Below are 17,463 nucleotides of genomic sequence, written 5' to 3'. Positions count from 1 at the left end.
TGCATTTACTATGGCATTGCCCTAAGCTTCATCGGTACTGGGAGAATATTATAGACACTATTGATGCAGCGTTTGATACTCAGATCCCCAGATTTCCTGCGTATACTTTGCTGGGCCTGCCTCACCCGATTACTTTCCCCCTGAGATCACTGAAGGGACTGCAGATGGCCTTGGCCTTGAATACAGCACTGCAGCTGCTGTTGGCCGTGTGGGGGACAGACAAGATCCCGACAGTAATATCATGGCGCCATAAGCTGTGGTTCATTCTCGCTATAGAAAAGCTCACGTTGGCTTCACAGCAGTGCGGTGGCGATTTTAAGGAACTCTGGCAACCATTCTTACAAATTTTAGCCACGGAGTTCACAGAATTGACATGTCCGGCCTACCTGAGGGTGTTGGAGTTGAATTGAGCGAAAGGGAGTGAATGCGCAGTAGAGATTTATACGGAGGACCAAGATCACAATGGAACAAGGCTTGGGATCGAGGGATGGCTGTATGACGTGCCAGCAGCAGGGAAACAATGTTAAAGTTTTTTTCATGTTTATTGTCACTATACATGGAGCATGCCTCATATCACGGCAACTGTTCTATTTTGATGCATTGTATAGGTGATGTTTATAATTGAAAATAATAATAAACAGATTTGATCCATAAACCTGCCCTATTTACCAAGTCAGAATAACACCGTAACCCCCTAACCAGCTTTAGGACTGGTGGTGCCCTGTGCAACAGTTTATTGTGGCGCCCACCACCCCATGACCTCCTCCTCGCTTTCACTAACTACCACCCGGCAAATGTGCCCCTCATCTCTCCATCGCTCCCCTTTCACATACATTCATGTGTTTTAAAGCAGTTGCAAAGGCTGGCTTTACTAATCCAGTCAGCTAACCACATAAAATATAGGGCATGTTTAAGAGCCCCTAGCGCCATTCGAACGCCACTGTGGTGTTAGAAGGCCAAAAACGCTGTGCCATATTTACAAAGTGGCGCAATGCATCCATTGCGCCATTGTGTATCCCTTCGCGCTAAATTATGCCTGCAGCAGGCATAATGTATGCAAAGATGGCATTCCCCCGTCGGGGGGGGGGGCAAACAAATGGCGCAAAGAAATCTGACAGATTTCTTTGTGTCATTTTTCTCTGACACTTTTAACGCCTGCTCACAGCAGGCATTAAAAGAAGGCATCTGTTGGTTACAATTGCCCACTGGGTGCTTTGTAGGATTAGCATCAAATTTATTTACGCTAATCCTGCAAATCGCAGGACTAGAGTCAAGAATTCTGACACTAGTCCCCTAACTGCCGCCGTGTTGCATCGTATTTTAAATACACACATGTGGCGTTAGGGGAGCGCTAAGGGGCGCAAGAAAAGTGGAGCAGCACTGTGTGCAGCACCACTTTTTTCAAATGTACCCCATAGGGGCATATTTAAGAGCCCCTAGTGCCATTCTAACGCCACATTAGTGTAATTTTTTTAAGCTAATGTGGCTTTAGAAGGCCAAAAACGCTGTGCCATGGTTACAAGGTGATGCAATGCATGCATTGTGCCACTTTGTAACCCTTTGTGCTACATTATGCCTGCGCCAGGCATAATGTATGCAAAGGGGGCATCCCCCTGTTAGGGGGGCTTAATTTGTAAATTAAAAGGTGCTGCTGCCCATTGCCCTCCTTTTAAAAACGCGGCTGCTGCAATTAAATGTGCTATAGGAGTAAACGGGTGACCAACATTGCAATAAGGCCAAGCAGCTAGCGATACATTGCAACCCCGGCTGAAAGGCAGGAAATCGGAAAGACACAGCTAAAGAAAATCACATCTATTCAACAAAGGTCTGAGATCCTCTGAAAGTATCAAGCTTAAAGTGTTGCAAAAGTCATTGGCAATGAATGAATTTCACACCTTCCCAATGAGAAAAGCTCTACTGACGAATTTGTTACAGAAAAGCCAACTAATTTTAGGTTAAATACTTTTTGTTGTTGTTGTTGCTCAGTCACTCTTATGTATATGTACTTTTCCCCAATTAATACTTTTTAAATTACTTGTCTTGTTTGCCTCCAATAGGTATTCAGCTTGAAGTATTTTGGCAGGCAAAAAAAAAAATACTTGGCTTGCAAAGGAGTGTTTCTGCTAGAACAGGGAGGGATACCATGGAGCTAGCAGACATGAAATAGCATAGACCATCCTGAAACCAAGATTACTTAACTGTGTAGTAAGGCCAACTTTAGACTACACTATTTTTGAACACCTCTCAAGGTTGTAGCTCCACATTAGAGCTGTTTTTCAGGAAGCAAAACTGGGGGAAAGGCAACAATTTGCCAATATGTGATTCTTTAAAACTAATGGATGCATCCCACAAAGGTAGCACTGATCCTTCTTAAATGTGGAGTAAAAACTGCAGAAAGACTGTTTGTAGTGTATGTAGAGGAGACTAAACTATTTCCTTAGGCAAAAACAAATATTTTTTTAAAGCTGTCTGACAATGAAAAAAAAAACATTGCCACATCACTCCTTGTACATAGATTCAGACACCACGCCTCACATGTACAAGGAGATTATGGAGGTATGGTACCACATCACTTCTCATACACACAGAACTTATGGAGGGGGGTATAGATGGATAATTCAAATTGAAGTGGGAGCTGCTAGCTCTAACTGGAAACAAAGGGAGTTACACATCACCCTAAGAGACATCCGGAACAATATCAAAGCACAAACCTTCTTCCAGTCATGACATCAGCCCACAAAAGCATCCTGAGAACTGATATTGTATATCTTAAGTTCCAGCTTGACCTAAGCTGCTGGCCTATTGAACATGGCTGCGTCAATAATTTCTTCTTCTTTAAATCATTTAGAGCAGACTCTGAAACATTTAATTAGCTTAACCCGATTTTCCATTAGTACCAAGTTTCTCCATTGTGGTTTCATCATCAGAGTCCAGTCCAAAGACTGCAGATTGGAAGGAATTTCTGGGATGGAATTAATGTCAAACATATGGATAAACAATGAACTATACCCCCACAATACCACCTAGTATGTTTTTGGCCCTCAAATATAATTATTCTGAATTGGTGGATTGTGCCATTGCTAGAGTCCATGCACTAGGCACGCTGTTCAAGCAAACACGGTGGTCTACTGCAAAAAAAGTAGGTATCAAAAATATATTAGGTATACATGAATCAGACTTAAACTACAATATACATTATGTTTTTTGTCTTAATACTGATCAGTAAGGATTCTGTTTAGTAACCGAAGAGCCGCTAAAAAGTGGTCCCTAAACTTTAAAGTGCACCAAAAAGGAAAAAAAGTATGGTATTTCAAGGAATCTAAAACCAGAACTCCTAAGGCTCAGGCCTGCTTTTCATATGGTCCAGGTGTCCATGTCACCTGTGTCCTGGGTTAACAAGCAGATTAGGAGATTAAACTGTTCTTTAAACTCATTGTGTCACCATTTGAAGAGTGAGGAGAGGGAGCCTTCCCTCCTACCACAGACGTCTCGGCTTCTTTGATTTCCATGGCCCGTTTGTACAACTCCGCAGCCTTTTCAAAATCCCACCCACATAGCTGTGGATGAAAACACGCCAAATAGATTAGAAACAAGAATTTATGTTATCAACAGATTATTTTCATTACAACACTATTGTTTTCTAAAATAGTATATTTTATAAAGTTTCAAATTAAAAGGTAAAGTCCAGCAAAATGGCACTTTTGACCACCTACATGAGCAAAATTCAGGGCCACATGGGAAGCAAACAGAATCCCAGGCAGCTGATGGCTAAAATATAGTTTCTAAACTCATACCGTTCTTCTGATTACACGTGCCACTGTACCCATATGCTCTGGTGCACAAGGTTTAATTGGCTACTCCGTTAAAAAGAATGACAAGTTCTTTAAACTATTATTGACATAAACAGCGGACTGGACATCCGTCACATTTGTGAAAGAGTAACCCATCTGCCAAACTGTAAATAAGACCCTGATTTATATCTGGGTAGTATAGATACTCCGTTGCAATGGTGCCAAGAATGTGGTCTGCCCGCCAAATTGTTATGCCGGTGGACCTTAATTTAATCACAGTTAAGACTGCTCTGTCTCTGCTGTGATTAAACCCTGTTGGGCTGTTGTGGGCATAACTTTCATTCCGCCCACCTGACTTAGATGGGCGCCATAAGAAATTGGGATACAGGTTGACTGGGGTGTAAGCCCTGGTCAAGCAGGAACCACAATCTTTGATAGGGGAAGGCACAATCAAACCCAAATTATCCTGTGCTCAGCTCCCTGGTAGCTTGGCACAGAGCAGGCAGCTTTAACTTAGAGACAATATGTGAAGTATTTGTGCAACACTTCAACACTTCAAACAGTAGTAAAGTGAAACTACCACACACAAAGGATCCCATACCAGATTAGAAACTAGAGTAATTGTGGATTAATAAATAAAGACCAAAATGGCAAATATCAAATCAGTAGAACTGGAGATATGCAAGATTATAAATTTTCAGTGAAACCAGCGCCAAAAAACACATTGGACCTCATTACAACCCTGGCGGTCAAAGACCGCCAGGGCTGTTTTGGAGTTAGCACCGCCAACAGGCTGGCGGTGCAAACTTGCATATTACGACCGCGGCGGGACCAGCGGTTTTCCGCCATGTTGCAGTTGTAGTCCTCCAGGGCAGCGCTGATTGCAGCGCTGCCCAGGGGATTACGAGTCCCCCTCCCGCCAGCTTTTTCATGGCAGTAGGAACCGCCATGAAAAGGCTGGCGGAAATGGGAGTCGCGGGGCATGGTCAAAGAATGTTGGCTTTCCAATGCCCGGTCGCCATTTTGGAGTAGGTAAGCGCACTACCACCCAGGCTGACATCTCTGAATGGTATGATTTGTGGTGTTAACCACTGTCCATTAATAGATGCCTAGCCTCACTTCCACACTGCAGCAACTTGAATGGTATTGCTATTGCTGTTAGAACCAATGGTGCTAGTATTATCACTAGGACACAAGTGGTAATTGTGTGAATGAGCAGAGGGCACAAACAAAATAGAGCAGTGGCCATAGAGCTACAAAAAAAAGTGCCATTCCAAAGTCATTAGTGATGTGTGTTATGAGCACTGGACTTTTTTAGAAGTGCAGTATTTTGCAAGTAGATATGTCACTTGCGCAAAAGTTTTGTTGTGGAGAAACATCCTGGCCATAGTTAATTTTACATTTTGAATAAAAGGTAAAGTACAACTTCAACACCGAAACACTAAGAAAAATACTTGATGTACATTTGTAACTACATTCCTGTAGCCCACACGTAGCATCACAGTTCTCAATCTAATTGTACCCAGGGCCACTGCAATTACGTGATTTTGAGGCAATATAGTTATGGATTTGATGCATTTGCCACATAATCCATCATGCATTGCACAACCTGCAGATTTTGACAAAAAAATGTTTCTCGCTCAAAGGTATCAAAAGTTACTAAAAATGTGACAACATGTTTGCCTCGCAGTGGAAGGCCCTTCACAAAGGTTGACTGGGCAGATTTCTGTTGCTTATTGCTGTATTTGGGTGTCAGGTAGTGGAAGGAGGTGAAATCTTTGCTCAGATAGTGTTAAGGTGTAGAAAATGACAAAATAACGAGGTAATACTATCACAAATTGTCTTCCGTTATGCCGCATAGTTTGCCTTTTCTTGCCGAATAATTTAGTAAACCCTGTCGCATATTTGTGTCCTGTGCATAATCAAAGGGGCCCTGCTTGTTTCATCTCCTTTTAAATACCTTATTCTGCCGCCATGTTGTGCCCTCTAATTCCCTGGTGACTCATCCCACTTGATTCGCTTTCTTCCAGAGCTTAGCTATTTTCTGCCTAGATACTACTGACATCATGGCAAACGTCATACACAATAAGTACAGCAAGAACAAGAGTACAAAATCCATCACAAACACAGGGGCGGCTCCTTCTCTATGGCAAAGGAGCGCCACCCACCTTTGCTGTGCCAAAAGCAGAAAAATAAAACAATAGATTGTTTTATTTTTCTGCTTCTGCCACAGCCAGCAGTGCAGGGAGGGGCGAGGCTGGGCCAGGGGAGATGGGAGGGGGAGAAGGGAAAAGTGAACCTAAGTGCGCATGTGTGTTTGGCCCTCCATCTCAGGCCGGCCAAGCACACATGCGCACTTAGGTTTCTCCAGCCTGGCTGTGTACACAGCCGTGCTGGAGAAACTGCACAGGCCCCAGGGCTGTGTCTGAGCTGCAATCACTGCCACTCAGACCAATTCTGGCACTGCTCTCATGCAAGGCTTTGCATGAAAGCAGAGCCAAGATTGCTGAGGAGCCTGTGCTGGTGTCCCAGCATTCACTGCTGGGACACGGGAAGAAGAGGAGCGCGAGGCAGCAGGGACGGAGGCAAGGTAATTTTTATTTTTATTTTTACCTTGTCTCCATTACCCCCCTGTCCTCACCCTTGCGTTATGCGACGGCCGCCGCTGCACAAACATTACATCTACAGGATATGTTGATCCTGTGAAGAGGTCACTTCTGCCGAACAGGTCTAGCATCAGCATTAACAGTAAGGGAAGCGGTAAGCACACCTTATGAGACAGGTGTGCAGGGCCGGCTTTAGGGGGGGTGCAACTGGTGCGGCCGCACTCGGCACTGACCTGGAGGGGTGTATTGACCTCATGGGAGGGGGTGCTATGTTTAGCCATAACTTGCAATTTAAAAGCACCAGAAGCAGAGTTCCATGTGCACCAGCTGTCCGGCAACAATAAGAATGTCCAGATAACTCTTGTGATTAATGTTCGTGACAGAGAGAGTGATCAGAGTTTTGTCCAGTGGCAGTTTTGATGTCATAAAGTAGTTCAGAGGGTTAATATGGCTGCTGCAAAGAATTGATCTCTATTTTATGCGGATAGCTGAGTGGGTCAGTAAAGCCAGCTTTTACTAGTGCTATAAAATAACTGAAATGTATGGGACAGAGGGGCTATGGAGAGATGAGGGGCCTTTTTGCTGGGTGGTAGTGCGGGAATCCGAAGAAGAGGTCATCGGGAGGGGTGGCGCCCAAAAGATTGTCGCACAGGGTGCCACCAGTGCTAAAGCCTGTCCTACAGGTGTGCACTAGTCAGGAGCTACACGGAAACCCAGTGAAGGGACCGGTGTGCACACCTGCACACCGACCCCATGAGTGTGACACCTTCAGACAATCCTGGCCTTTCATTAAGTAGCACTCTGGAACCGTGGATTACTAGGGCCTTTCTTGTAAGGACAAAAACAAAGGTATGAGGCCCAGAACTCCAAGTGATGCTGGCTCTGCAGCTGGGACTGGCTGCAGACGTCACATATGACGTCAGGCTGCTTGGGAGCTGTGTGTACAGTCAACAGTTCAGTAAACCTGCAGACACCCACCTTAAAATTAAACTGAAAACACAGGCACAGATACCCTAGGAGCCGGGTGAAGGGCCCTGAAGTTAGGTCTAATCCTGAGAATGCACGTTTTAGCCAAACAAAGGACCCTGAGAGTTTTAATATATGTGCCTCTCATTAACCTGCAAGAACGGATATGTGCCCTTCAAATATTGTTTACTTTGAGTTTATTTCTTTGCAACACACATTGCAAGCCATTGCTAAGAACTAAAAACGTTTCCCAGCGGTTCTCTCCCGCCAAGGTCTGCAGGACCCTTAGCTGAATTTAAAAACATCCTTACAGTTAGCAGGCAGCTGTGCAAAAAGGCCAGTCCGGTCTCTCGTGGGCGCTATATTTCGGCACATGAGCTGCGTACAGTGGCACTGCAGACTCGCTGGCGCCTCCATGTCCAAGACAGGCTGCAAAACAATGTATGCAGACAAGCGTCTTCAGGCTGTACCACTGAATAACGACCCCCTGAGTAATGCGGTACAAGAATACCATGGATAGAATATGGGGGGGGGAAATATTGAAAGGTAAGTGCACATGGGAAAGTATAGATTTACTATACCTCCACATCTATCGTAGATATAGAAAATGTATACTTACCTGTCGATATTTTGGATTTGATATTTCGCCCTTGATATTTTGTGCCATCGACATTCTGTCAAGCTAGCCTGGATGATGAGGGGTAATACCCCGAAACTGGTCCCAGGATGCTTGTTTCCAGTCCAGGGAAGACCTGGCCTGTCAGTTCGGGCTGGACTGTTCCCATGGGAAGCAGAGGCAAGACAGATTTGTATATGGCTGGGTCCAAACTGGAATGGCGTGGGCAGAAAAAAGCTATGGATTTAGGCCCAGAGCTGTGTACTGGGGGTGAATGTTTGACATTGTTGAGCATTACGTCAGTCACTTGTTCTTTTTGCATTCTATATTCTGGTTTCAATATTCAGAGTGCATACCGTATTGTTTTCCCTGCCTCCGCATTTCACTGAGCTTCTCTTACTCCGCTGTGTTGCTTGGCTATTCGGAACGAATTGTAACAGTTTAGAGTTGCAAAAAAGCCTTCTCAAGCAGCTCCTAAAAAGACAACAAAGAAAATAAAACATAAACAGACACGGAATCGGTTTTAAAAAGTAAAGTTTCTCAGCTCCTCAATTTGCTGCCTTTGCTCCCTGGGGGATCTGTGGTCGCAAAAGAAGTGCCAGAGGCACCAAGATGGAAGCCAGGGGTACAAATGAATAACCCTTGTGAACATTAAATGACATCTTTGAACAAATTAATTCTTCCTTTAGGTGTTGTGTGATGTGAGTGCAGGTGGAGGGTTTAGAGTGATTCTGGCTGCCAAGTTCTGAACGCTCAATAGTCATCAGGTGAGTTTTTAGTTGATCCCAGCATTGAGGGTGTTGCCACCTTGCTTGTGACTAAGGGTGCGCAATGGTTTTCCGGATGCTTACTCAGACCCATTTGAAAATCTTTCTCAGCATCTTCAGAGTGTGGAAGCATGAAGTAGTGACGTGGGCGGTCATGTCAAGTTTGCAGTCGATGATTCTGAGGTTCTTAGCGTGGGTTTCAGCCCAGAATCGGAGGCAAGAATCTCAAACTACACTCTTTTTATGTGAGGCCTCAGTTCCAAAAAATAATGATCTGATAAATTAAATAAAGGCATTCAAGCCTTTGAGAGGTGCATGGCTTATCACCGGGCCATTGAGGCAGCAGCCGAGGCACTAGACAGAGCTGCTGATGTTTCTTCCGTGTCAGAATCTAGAAATGAGCCTTCCTACGGACAGTGGGAGTCATACTCTGATCTTGAAGGACCCAGAAAACACTGATGTCACAGGATGCTGATCGAGGATTTAAAGAATGGACACTTAAACTTATTCTAAAAAGAATAGGCATTTTCTCAAACCTCAAACGCATGTCATCCAAATCAGGACCAAAAGGCTTCAGACCTTCACAGGGCATATGGAACAGCAAATTCTTTATGCATCTTACACTTACAGAACCAAATATTATTGTGGGCCACCATGGAGGTACTGCCAATGTAGGCGACAGTACTAAAGAAGTAAAATGGCCCCCCAAATCAAAATATTAGACCTGTTCCACCATAGTGGATATAGCATCCAACGGCGATGCAAGCTGAGAATAACCTTTCGCTGCAACAGATGTACAAATTGATGACACAGTGCAAGTGGATCCTTTTGAATGCCCCCCAAATGAAGAGATGGAGGCCTGCAAAGGACAGCAGACCACCATTTGCATTTTCCACATGTTGAAATTTCAGCCATTGTCCTTTGAAGAGACAGGGACTGTAATTGACAAAGAGAACTTGATGGTGAGAGTGTTGATGGGAGGAGCGTGCAGCAGTAACTTAGAGTGCTGTCTGCTTTCTTGATGTACTTGGCTGTCAATGGTGTCCTTGGTACACTTCCTACACTGCCAAGGGATACAAGACCCTTTGACGTGTTGGTATTTAGTCAATGGTTTGCGATCGCAGTGGGGATTGTATAGTGCTAATACATATTCTTGCGACTTGCATTGTGTGGTGATGTGGGGATGTCAACATTTGCACACATTAGAGTACCAAGTGGGGTTTTTGGGTACAAATGAATCTGGCTCTTAGTTTAGTGCTAAGCGGTTAGACTCAGAATGAGATGAATAAACACTCAACTTTAGGGTGAAGCCTGCGGATGATTATTGCCATAAGTTTGACCTTTGGGAGTGGAACATGGTGTATTTGAACTTTAACTGTGTGGTTTCAATTGGGATGGGGTGCACAGAGTATTCATATGATATGGACTTCAATTCAGAGTTGGACTTGATGTTTGGAGATTGTTAAACATGTGATGCTTACCATGAGATGTGATTTTATTTAGAATCCTGGAGTGGTGCTTTGAGTATAGATGTATATATATAGAGACATTCATTCAGAGCTAGATTTGAATTATGTTGACGTTTGTCGTAATACATTATGCGTATCACTGCAAGTGAGCATGATACATGCATTAGTATTAAGTATTAGCATGATGATTTTACATGGACCAAATGGTAGTTCGAGTTTAATCTTAAAAACTGATTTAGTTTTTTTAAATGTTTTTTTCATTTGGTGGGATTTCTTTAATTATTCAGGTGGGATGGTGAGCTTCGAATACCTGGGAAAACTTTATGAAGAGACTACATTGGTTGTCCATTTCAGCTAATGGTTTATCTTGTGACCAATAGGTGAAACCTATGGCAGTTAATTATGACTAATGTTCAGCACTAAGTATCAAAATGATGGCCATGTATGAATAGAATGAGAGTTCGAGGCTGACCCCAGGTTCTGCATATGAAATAATTTTTACTTTTTCTGGAGAACTATTATTTTAAGAACATTTTTCTTTTTTTATTTCTGTTTTTTTTTATTTGCTTGCGGAAGGTGAAGCAGCTTAAATTGAACTCTTTTTATGCCTAGGTTGGTACAATAATGTACTTTATGACCATCTCGAAGGCCCTCCTTTCTGGTAGGATGACAGTCTAGCTGTTGACTTAGTTTAATTTAAAACACAGGCTTTTTGAGTGATCGTGATTGACTGTGACCAGTATTTAAATGGTGCTGATTAAATGCTCTGCCTTTCTCTTTCGGAGGCTTTGGTTTTACCTTTAGATGTTGGAGCATGATTTCCCCTTACTGACTATTGGGATACAATGTCATCCTTTAGCGAGAGACCAAACCTTATCATGGGTTATAGATAAATTGGGTAACAATGATGAAGCTACAGGCATAGACTGTTGCTAAATAATGTTGAAGTTAGTTACATTTTTAGTTCTATTTGAGCTTTTTGATGATAATGCCCTGTATTGGGCACAGAAGCCTGTTTTGGGTTCTTTTCTATTCCTATGTTTATGAAAGTTGCTTACAGATGGTGGTAGCTCAATCCGCGGGTGGGGATTTTAGCTCTGAAATCATAATATGGTTTTCTGGTAAATTGGGTGATGCTATGGATATTGGTTAACTCATAGTATGAACACCGACAAATAAAGTGAAATTGGTTGTTTACTTTTTTCTTTGTCTACTTGAATCTGTAAGTTGGTATACATTTTCAGTTTTAGTGCCTAAAGTGATTGGTGAAGGGAAATCCTTGGGTAATTTATTGTGAAGTTGTAAAACAAAATTCATGGTTGTGATGAAAATCAAATATTGCAGAGATGTAAGAAATAGTGATTATGATTGTGTTTCACTTTTCACATATTCAAACTATCACATACTTTTTTGGTATGGTGTTTTTCAGCAAGAGAATAGTTGTTTTTATTTTTATTTTTGAAATCGTGTCATGTGGTGATCACGAATGAAAGGCATGGTGTGGCCGCGATACTTATTTGTGGAGACGAGAATCTAGTGTATGTTACACTGGACTAAAGAGTGGGTGAAAAGATTTCTCGCTTTATGGACTAGGTGATTTTTACAAATTTCGTAGCATTGATTAGTCTGTATTCTTTTTCTCTCTCTGTAACATAGCTGAAGGATTAACTATAAAGTTCCATCCATACATGTAATAAATAGTTTTTGATAATTGTTGGTTTGCTGGCACATAAGGTTTTTTTATTGGGATTTATATCCCTTATGCCATTAAACAATAGTGGTGTTCTTCTAAATGTACATGTTGAGATAATCTCATTCGTTTTTATATGCAATACCTTTTGAGGAACAACATTTATATGCAATACCTGTTGATGGACAGAAACACCTGTTGACCAACACAGCATGATTTTTATACTGACCAGCAATATTATATTATGGGTAATGAATCTATGTATAGTTGATCATGTAGATTTTTTGTTTTATATTGTTACAGACTTGAGCAAGGAAAAGGAGGTGCGAAACATGGGTTGGCTGTACTAGCATTGGAGAACTGGACGACAATCATTTATGCGGAGTTGTTCATACTAATTCAGTGAAACCACCACTAAACTGATTTTTTTATGTTGTACTTTCAATTTTTATTTTTTTATGTCACGAGATAAAACTTGATTTGTTAGAGGATATATGGTGAGGGAATGTTGTGAATTGTTTATGAAATGAACTTTTGATGTAGATAATCTTGTGTAAATTAGACTCAAAAGTAATTGCTTTTTGAAAAAGTTTTTTTAGATGCCTCCTACTGATGTCTTTGACATGCAGGGGAAGGAGTATGCCTCTTTCATTTTCTTTTCTTCGTTACGTATAGCACAAAGTTGCAAAGTTGACATTACAATTCACAAAGCCATGTATGAGTCTCAATGCCCCTTTCGTACATTGTGATTCTGCACTTTGCACTCGCAAAGCCTGTATGGTTTCACACTGCAAGATCTGGGAGTGCAAAAACATTTCATACATCAGGCCCGTATTTTTTATTTGGAAAGAATTGATTGGGAAAACTAGTTTATTAACCACATGCCAAAGCAGGATTACATTACAAGCTCTTGCAGTGGCATTAGAAGTAGGGATGTTTGGGCAGCGGGTGCAAAACTCAAGGGGAGAGGCGGCTGGGGAAATAAAATAATAATTAAAAAAAAACTAGCCTTTGCTGCTGATGTCGCCACATCGCTCCTCTTCCCATGATGGTGTTAGTGTCCCAGCAGGCCCTGGGACACCAGCACAGGCTCCCCACCCAATCTGGGTGCTGATCTCATGCTATACATAGCATGAAAGCAGCATCAGGATTGGTCTGAGCAGCTTGGTCTGTCTCTCAGACAGTGAACTGGAGTCTGTGCAGTTTCTCCAACCTGGCTGTGCAACACAGGTGGGATGGAGAAACCTAAGTGCGCATGTCAAGTTTGGCCGGCCTAAGACAGCCGGGCCAAACTAACATGCGCCCTTAGGTGCACTCCACTTAACTTCCCCTCTCCCTCATCCCATGGTCCAGCCCCACCACTCCCTGCACCCCCCACAATAGTAAAATACAGTTTTATTTTTCAGCTGCTGGCTCAGCCAGTGGGGCGACGCTCCTTCTCCATTGTGAAGGAGCCGCCCCTTTTTAGGGCATCTGCAGTACCCCCATATATCCATGATGGAGATTCAATGGAATACTAACAAAGAAGAGCCCTTTATTTCTTAGTTCTGAAGTATTTACTGTGAGTTAAAGTATAAACTCTCTCATGACAGGCACTTCGTGAAACAAAGTGCTGCTAATAATTTTAATATGGAGATCTATGTTTACTATTGCTGTCTCTAAATACATATTTATGGTGTTTTGTCATTTTAACTAATGGTACTCTTGCTGGGGTACAAGCGCAATTAAAAGACAACAATATCTCAGAGTCTTTCTTACACATACACAAATAATGGCATTTACTTTCTTTAGAAAGTAATATACACTTATCTTAATAGATTTATTCGCAGAATAGAAGGCACAATCAAGGCACTTAATTAATGGGGTGAATATGGCAGTTTCAGGAACAAACCATAAGTAACAACATTGCTTTAAAGGCCCACAGTTAGCAATTTAATGAACTACAATAATTTGTATATTTATACTGAGGAGCTTTTATTCGCAGAAGAGGAAACTGCATTGTGAGAAAAGATGCAAATGGAGATGATCTCAAACAAATCTTCAAAGGTGAGCCAATGTTTGCATACAAATGCAAGAGGAGTATTAAGGAAATAGTAATAAACAACCAAAAATCCCGGAACTGAAAAATCTAGAACTGGTGAAAAGTAAAAAAAGCATTGGCAAAGCTAATAGGCCTCACCTATGCAAGAGTTATTAGCTTTGCCAATGTATTTTAACCATGTTGTATGCGTGGCTGCTGTTCAGCATGGCTAAAAGTTAGTGGTGTAGAAGGGAGTGGCGTGGAGTATCAAAGAGTGGAATGACGAAGAGTGGAGAACAGTGTTGTAAAGTGAAGTGCCAGAGTATTATGTATTGTAGTGGCATAGTGTGGAGTTGTGTGGAGAGGCATACACTGGAGGAGTGACAGAGTAGAGTGGACTGGTGTAGAGTGCATTGGCATAGTGTTTTAGAGTGTAGTGGCAATGAGTGCAGTGGCAATGAGTGCAGTTGCATTAAAATCAGTGGTGTACAATGTAGAGTTGTAGAATACAGTGGCATATATTAGAGTGTTGTAGAGTAGAGTGGCGCAGAGTGGAGTGGCACTGAGTGGAGTGACACAGAGTGGAGTTGAGTGGCATAGAGTGCAGTGGCGTAGAGTGTAGAGTAGAGCGTATTGACGTAGAGTGCACTGGCATACAGTGGTGCAGAGTAGAGTAGCTTAGAGTGGTCAAGAGTAGAGTATAGTGGCCTGGAGTGCAGTACCGTAGAGTAGTGCAGATTAGATTATAGTGGCATACAGTGCAGTGGCGTAGGATGGAGAAGTGCAGACTGAAGTAATGTAGTGTGGAGTAGTGCAGAATAGAGTGGCATAGAGTGCAGCGTTGCAGAGTGGAGTGTCAGAGTGCAGTGGTGTAGAGTGGGGTTCAGTGGTTTAGGAAGCAGGGGCGCAGAGTACAGTGATGCAGAGTAGAGTGCAGTGACAAAGTGCAGTTGTGTGGGGTGCACTGGTGTAGAGTGCACTGGTAAGGTGTAGAGTGGTGTAGAATGTAGTGGCATAGAGTGGAGTGGTGCAGAGTGTAGTAGAGTGGGGTAGAGTGCACTAGCATAGAAAAGATTGGTTCAGAGAAGGCTGAAGTGGCGTAGAGTAGTGTGGTGCATGGTAGAGTGCAGTTGCGAAGTGTGGCACAGAGTGTAATGGCGTAAAGTGGTGTAGAGTGCAAGGGCATAGAGTGCAGTGGTGCAGCGTAGATTAGAGTGACATACAGTGGATTGGAGTAGAGTGCAGGGGCATGGAGTTGAGTAATACAGAGTAAAGTGCATTGGCGTAGAGTGTATTGGCGTAGAGTGTATTGGCATAGAGTGCAGTGGCGTAGAGTGCAGTGTTGTAGAGTGATGTGGAGTACAGAGGCATAGAGTGGAGTTGTGCAGAGCAGATTGGTGTGGCCTAGACTGGAGGGGTGTAGAGTGCAGTGGTATAGATTAGAGTGGCGAAGAGTGCATTGGCATAGAGTAGAGTAGTACAGGGTAGAGTAGAGAGGCATAGTGTGAAGTGGCTTAAAGCGCAGTGGCATAGAGTGGAGTGGTGCAGTGACTTGAAGTGGTGTAAGGTGGTGTGGTGCAGAGTAGAGTTGAGTATTCGTGGTGTGGTATTGCACTGCATTACAGACAACACATTTTCAGTTGAAATGACCATTACATTTGCACAAACATATAGTTTTACTAATGAAAATATACAGTGCTCAGACAAAAATGTGTGGCAGTTGCATCACCTAGTGTAATGATTTGCTTTGATCATATTTAAGTAGTTATTTCCAATACACTTCCGAAATAACAAAAAATGTGTTTCATTTGTGTTCCTAATTTTGATATATTCTGAAATACACAGTTCATTTAAATGTTGCCGTGTGCTAGAAAAAAGCTCTTTCCTACTCCCAGTATCTGACAAGATTGTCATATAAATTCTCCCACTTTGAAGTCAGAGAAAAGAAAGTAAAAAAGCGCCCTCAGAAGACAGCGTCTGCCATTTGACCTCAGTCTTTGAATGCATAGCAAATTTGAGGAGATAAGAGCAGGATTTACAGGCCTGCTTACAGAACAGGAGAGCTCGGAAGGATACTGTAAATACGGTTTTGGCAAGCGTAGGTACGAACTCAAGCTGGACTGCCTAAAACAAATAAAGCCAGCAAATAGAAAGCAAGAAATTGTGAGTTACAAACCACAAAGCCAATGGCAAGCAACAGGCAGAATGTATTCCCAGATCAGCTTTCTGAATGTCCCCAAGATGTCTTTATCAAACCAGGCAGCTGTGCTGTCTGGTAGGCTATGACCTGATGAAGGGAATGTTTGCATCTTCTTTAAGAAAACATTCTATTAATTTAAAAGACCTTACATTGCCTACCTACACACAAGAGCACTTGCACTCCGCTGCCTGACCACTGCTGTAGTCCAAGAGTGACCACCACAATTAGAAATCTTCGCTAGACAGGTGTAGGTTTGTGGCACTGAAACTCTTACAGTGGTTGCCATGTTTAATGTGCCGCTCGGCAAGAAACATGGTAGTTTCCCAAATTCTACATTGAGCAGGATTACTGTGAATTTAGTAGATGGCACACTTGCCACATTTTTGCTGGAGTGTCCCATCTACCTAACTCTAAATGAGGGCCTTAGTGTGTGTCCATCGATGCTGCTGTGCTTATAGTACTTTGGCTTTGCTGCCTGTATCTCTGTTGGACTTGGTGAAAATGGGCATCTGCATGTGTGCATATATACTATACCCCTCTGTGTCTTGAATACAGCAAGAGCCAAGCCCATTGAACTGCCAGTGTTTGTTCCACAAAGACAGCCCTTCTGTGTTGTGTTTGAAGCCTCTCTGCAGCCTTTCAAGCAGAACATCCAGGACCTTGGAAGATGGCAACCAGGATGCCAGGCTAGGAACCCAGCCATGCTGTCCTGTAGCTCACAAAGGTTGGGCCTGGCAGAGGTTCATTTCCATTTTAATAATCACAATTTGGCACCGGCGCAGAGAACTGGACCGTGAGGACAAAAAAAAACGTGGGAGGGCAACATGCACCAAACAGAAAGGGCTTTGTTCAGCAGGTCCGCTTGGACACACAGCTTCTTACATATCCTTATGGTAAGTGGCGATAACCTCTTCTGCAAACCACACCTCTAGGATTGCCAGCTCCAGCCCATGTGAAAGCAAACACCGTGAACGGAAACTTGTGTTTTATTAATTTTAATCTTCTTCTTTAGTTACAGAAGATACAGAGAGCAGAGTCTATTTTTACATCAATGGCTTTCGTTGATCCTCGGGACAAATAAGGATTTTTAGGTTTTGTCGCAATGTTTTAAAACTTTTTATTGCTAAAACTGCTTGTCTATAAGTCATGCCTGCACACACAAATAGTATGATTTACCATTACGAAATAATTTTAAAGTCCAGGAAAGTAATTTTTGCACACGTAAATGGGGGCTTCCGTATGAGTAAGCCTATTAATGGGGTATGGAAATTTCAGGACAGGAACATCTCGAAAAGCGGTGCACGTCTATAAAATGACATATTTGTGGGTATTCACAGC

The sequence above is a fragment of the Pleurodeles waltl genome, chromosome 10 (assembly GCF_031143425.1).
Source record: "Pleurodeles waltl isolate 20211129_DDA chromosome 10, aPleWal1.hap1.20221129, whole genome shotgun sequence".
In the NCBI taxonomy this organism is placed as follows: domain Eukaryota; kingdom Metazoa; phylum Chordata; class Amphibia; order Caudata; family Salamandridae; genus Pleurodeles; species Pleurodeles waltl.
Note: the sequence above shows the minus strand (reverse complement) of the source record.